This window comes from Manacus vitellinus, unplaced genomic scaffold, assembly GCF_001715985.3.
Source record: "Manacus vitellinus isolate BGI_N305 unplaced genomic scaffold, ASM171598v3 scaffold_16_pilon, whole genome shotgun sequence".
In the NCBI taxonomy this organism is placed as follows: Eukaryota; Metazoa; Chordata; class Aves; order Passeriformes; family Pipridae; genus Manacus; species Manacus vitellinus.
Genome location: NW_021939189.1, coordinates 13,849,101 through 13,854,782, shown reverse-complemented (window position 1 = coordinate 13,854,782; position 5,682 = coordinate 13,849,101).

Here is a 5,682-nt window from a genome sequence, read left to right as displayed (position 1 = left end):
CTGCATTGGAACATTGTACTTCTACAAGTTTTGATTCACTTTTTTGGTCAGTTTTTTTGGTTGGTTGGTTGGTTGGTTTGGCTTTTTTTGTTTCGGTTTGTGGGTTTTTTTTAAAGGAATTATCCTCTTTTTTTTTGTCTAATGCAACATGGTTTGCCTGCGGGCTCCTAGATGAACATTGCCTAATATTTTGCATAATGAGTTCAGTTTTTACAAAGCACAACAAAAGGAAGCATCATAGAAGGAATTTTCACTTCCTGTTAACAAGGGCACATGGTAATGAGTATCTGTTCACCATATTTTAATGAACTACAATATCTTGGCAAAATAATGTACAACATCCTTCCTTTCTCTGACAAGGCTTGTGAGAGAGGGAAACCAATCTAGCAGTAGGACTCTTGCAGTGCAGCTGTTGTCAGTATGACCTGGCAATTGCTGTCAATAAGACCTGACTGTAAACTTTACCCAGGAGTGTAATTTTTCAGCAAGAGTCTCCAGGTCATGGGATGTGTTGGTATTATGTCACCTTTCCTGCCAGTTAAGGCTTCTGCCAATATAAAAATGTCTGGCATCAACCCAGTGGAACAGTGTTCTTACTACTGAGTTACTTAACTGAGTAGAAGGGGATGCAAAGGCTAAACCAAGTAGCTGTTTGCTTGGATTTTCTTTACTGTGTGGATTACACACAGTAGGGGACATTTAGGATTGAATTTCTTCCAATGTGAAGGATAACAATGAATCCAACAGACAAGGTGTGTGCCTCGTGTCCCTCACCTGAGAACTGAGCAAGTACAGCAGACAAATCGATGTACACAGGACCATTTTTCTAAAATCAATTTCTTAAATAAAAACTAAATTATTGCAAGGCTTATTTATTTTATGTTAATCTACTAAATTTATTTTAACTTAATGTCACCACGAAAAGCTTCTAGAAATTAATTTTTTTAAAGAATTGTTTTTCTTTTGCTTCCAAATAAACAAACTGGATTTGTGATGGCTCTGTAGCCACTTTCACCCTGATACAGCTCATCCAAGTCAAACATTTCTTGTAACTTTAAGCAGTTTAGAATGTGTTCTCACCTGAGAGTCTGAGTAATGTTGACAGGAGAAACACATACACAATGATGAGACTGGTTCTCCCAGGTGCTATTTTTTTATTGTTCTGCAGAATGATATGTTGGAAGTTATTAAAAAGACAATGTATGGTTTGGGTTGGGTTTACAAAAGCATTCTTTTAAAGTTTAAAAGACTGGAAGCTTATGCTTCTTTCAGGGTTGCATGTTTGAGACTTTTCATATTGTCTCAATAAGGATACTATAAACATGTTATATGTGCCTAACAAACATTATGAAATAATGTTATAAACAGATTAGATCATCCCTCAGTGTTTATACTTGTGCCAAATTCCTGAAGTATGATACTGTAACAACAAACCACAGCAGACTAAATGCAATCAATTTTACAAGCATACCTTATGGAATACTTCAGTAAACCACACGTGTTGAATAGTGTTTGTTTTGCAGATGTTCATTTAGTATCTGTTTGTGCATTCATAGTTACAGGCTTCCCATCTGAACATATCTCTCCTAATAAAGTTTTGGCAGCAGCTCCAATTGCACAGTCATACGGGTTGGTACTTGCTCTATGTGCAGTGTCTCTAAGAATAACAAACAATATTAAACAAACCCATAACTTCAGTGCTAATGAGCAAGACCTCCCCCCTGTCAGAGGTTTTCTACTGATGTGTAAAATCAGAACTAGACAATTGCACTCTGATTCCCAGATCATGTTCTAATAGTGACCAGATACAACATGGAGTATTCATTCAGTAGAGTTTAAAATAAAAATAAATGAAAAAATCATCATTGGGTATATTTGTCACAGTAGTTCAGTAGTGCTTCCCTCAGGTATTTTTTAACCTACAGCAAGCAATAGAAGCAGTTTGGACCATTGAGAGATACTGCAATCAATTGATTTCTCTGGCACAGACTGTGCTTTTGAGGCAAAAAACCCAGAAACTCATGAGATTGCTGTCAATAACTCTCTGGGGGAAAGAAATGTCTCTTTAGTAATTAAGTCACAGGCCAGTAGGTCTAGGATGAAGTAATTCAGACTAGTTAACTTTTAGGCTTAGCTGTACTGCTCTAGCCAAGAGTGCATGCCTGCAGGAGATACAATGGTTCTCTCAAATCAGCTGCTGCTACATTTCTCTTTACAGTGTATCATATGTTTGTGCTTTTCTCAGTAAGTTTTTTGTATTATGGGGACTATTTACTCTCCCTCATTAATTTGTGTTTCCCAGTTAGGAATGCTTATTAATTCTAACTTGGTAAACTTTGGCTTGCTTCTGTGGCTTTGTTGGATCGTGTAATCATGATATTCAAACCAATTTATCCAAGGACTTAGACAGGGGTTCTGCAGAACAGTAGGCAATTGTGCACCTTTGGAATGCACAAATTTAATAAAATCAGTGTGCAGAGTTGATCTTACTTTTGTTATTTCACACTTTTTCAATGTTTTACCTCGTAATCTTAATACTGTCTTTCTATTTATCTTGCTTTAGAAGGAACATAAAAACGTGCAACAAATTCTCAGCAGGTAAATTAGTAGTTGAAAATATGTTTTTCAAGCAACTGTACTATATCCCAGTCACTTGTGTCTAAAATAAGTTGCACTCTCCGGTTTCCATCCTTTTGCCCCATTTTCTGCCAAATACCAAGAATATGTTTTTCTCTCCTTCTTTTTTCTTCCTTCTTTGGCAGAAGGGCACAGTTTAGTAATTGTTTAACTACTAAAGTGTAATAACCAAATTATTTAATGCTATAATCACTAAGCAGCAATTATTTAATTACTAATGTTGGTTTTTTTCTTCACTTCTCTGAGGTTCCAAAGTACTCTGGAAACATCTCAAGGCTAAAGATGTTAGTTAAAAGGAACAGAATATTTTCCAGGCTAAGCACAGTAGTTACATCTTCAGAGCTTAAGTTCACAAGGAGGAGGACACTTCACTTATCCATCTGAAAAAAATATCTATATTTGAGAGAGAATTTACACTAAATAAATTGATTATTTCTGAAGGCAGCTATGGCAGATAGTATAACAGTAAGTTGTGAGTAGCATGGGCTGAAAATGTTGAGATACAGATTACATGTGTTTATGTACTTCTCCACTATTTATCTTCAGAATTCACCAGAAATATTTTCATATTTTACTAGAGGAAGAATCATACTTTGGTGTGGTTTTTTTTTTAAAATTAGGGTAGAATGGACAACAAAAGTGAGAAAAAAAACGTCTAAACTTGGGAGCATCCTTAGATGTTGGCCAGGGTGAGACAGCACTGTGGACAAAAAGGCATGAGAAAAACTGAATTTCTTAGTCACTTTTTGGTTCAGAGATTTTCATATGCAAATTCTGAGGCGAGTGAAACCACAGCTCCTGGCAGTACTGTGTTACAGGGCTGTTTCCTCCAGCAACTCTGGCTTCAACGCCCAGGTAAGGCCATGTCCAGCTGTTCTGCAATGTCCCACTGAAAATAATGGGAATGTTTTACTCAGCAAAGCTTTAGGACAGTTAATCATGTATTTGACTGATATTTAACCCAGAGGGTAAACAAGAAAACAGGTGCACAATGAACCTCCAGTCTGCACAGTGCTCAGTTTAGTAGCTCTTGCTCCAGTGGTTCCAGCAGCACGCTGTGCGTTATATTGTCCAGTGTTTGTATTCGATGTTAACTCTGGGTACAGCTGTCCCTGGCTTTGTTTGGCCACACAGCTGGGGGGAGTTGCTGGTGATCCACTGCATGGTGAGGGAAAGGCCTGGCTGCCCAGCCCGGGCTGTGCCCGCAGGCCCTGCACAGCACCAGCAACTCGTGGGGCACCACTGGGGAGAACAGTGCTGGGCCCTGGGGCTGCTGTGGCCCAGGTACGTTGTGCAGGAATCCACTCAGTGCAGGTAGCTCAGGGTGCAGCTGCAGGTTGAGCTCTAGGGGGCAGAAGGCCCGGGCAAGAGGCCATGAACTTCTGACTCTTGGCACAATGGAGGGCCCAGGGACCTGTGGCCTGGCCGAGTGAGGGAATTTGGAGGTGCGGCAGGAGCTGTCGACCTCCAGACTTTCACGCATTTGAACTGTGAGGGGATAAAAGCATCCCTCCTCAGAGGCATTAGCTTGAGCTGTTATTTTGTTATTTAGTTATTGCACCATGATTAAATTTTTTTTTAAGGATCGGGAGACCGAGACTCTCCTATTGGAAACTCGAGTAAGGAAACCTGGTCTGGCTGTGAGTGTGAGGGGTGCAGCTGTGAAGGGGCTTTGGTCCCAGCTCAGGTGGTGCAAGTGTGACTGCTGGAGTGCCTCCTAGATGGTTGAGCAGGGAAGTTTCACAGAATCATAGAACAGTTTGGGTTGGAAGGGGACCTTGAAGATCAGCTAGTTCCAGCCCTGCTGCTGTGGTCAGGGACACCTTCAACTAGACCAGGTTGCTCAGAGGCCCATCCAGTCTGGCCTTGAACACCTTCATGGATGGAGCATAATAAACTTTCCTGGGCAACTTGTTCCAGTGCCTCACCACTCTCATAGTAAAGATTTTTTTCCTAATATCTAGGCTAAACCTACTCTTTCAATTTGAACCCATTCCCCTTGTCCTGTATCTACATGTTCTTGTAAATAGTCTTGCCCCATCTTTCTTGTGAATTCCCTTCCGGTACTGGAAGGCCACAATTATTTCTAGGCTGAACAAATTCAATTCTCTTACCCTTTTCTCACAGGAGAGGTGCTCCATCCCTCTGATCACCTTGGTGGCCTCCTCTGGACTCCCTCCAACAGGTCAGGGTCCTTCCTGTGCTGAGGACCCCAGAGCTGGACACAGCACTACAGGTGGGGTCTCACCAGAGTGGAATAGAGGGGCACAATAACCTCTCTTGACCTGCTGGCCACACTGCTTTTGATGCAGCCCAGGACACAGTTTGCTCTCTGGGCTGCACACGCACATTGCCAAGTCATATTCAGCCTCTCATCCACCAGCACTCCAAGTCCTTCTGGGTAGGGTTGCTCTGCTTTCCATCTGTTCATCCCCCAGCCCGTATAGACACTGTTTCATAGCCTCCTTAACAGTATGGCACTGACTCTGTGTGCCCCCACTGAGGCAGCAGGTGGGCAGTGCAGGGTGAGCTGGGCCTGCTGTGGGGCTGGGTGTGAGGCTGGCACTCGGCAGCAGTGCTGGACTGGAGTGTGAGGCCCGGTACGTGGCAGTGATGTGGTACCAGGGTATGAGGCCCAGCACATGGCCATGTGGTACCAGCATGTGAGGATATTCACGTGGTGGTGGTGGTGCTTTCCTGGGGTGTGAGGCCGGCACATGGCAGCAGTGCGGTACTGCGGCGTGAGGCCTGTGGTGTTCCGGCGGTGCTGTACCGAGGTGTGCTGCTGGCACATGGTGGTGCAGTCCCTGGTTGGTACTGGGATGTGAGGCTGGCAGATGGCAATGCTGTACCAGGGGGTGAGGCTGACACGTGGCACTGTAGTAGCAGGGTGTGAGGCCAGCACACGGTGGTGATGTGCTATCAGGCTGTGAGGCCAGCCCATGGTGGTGCTGCAGTAGAGTGTGAGGCCCGGCACAGAGCAGCGGCGCAGTATCAGGTTGTGAGGCAGCACATGGCGGCGATGCAGTACTGGGGTGTGAGGCC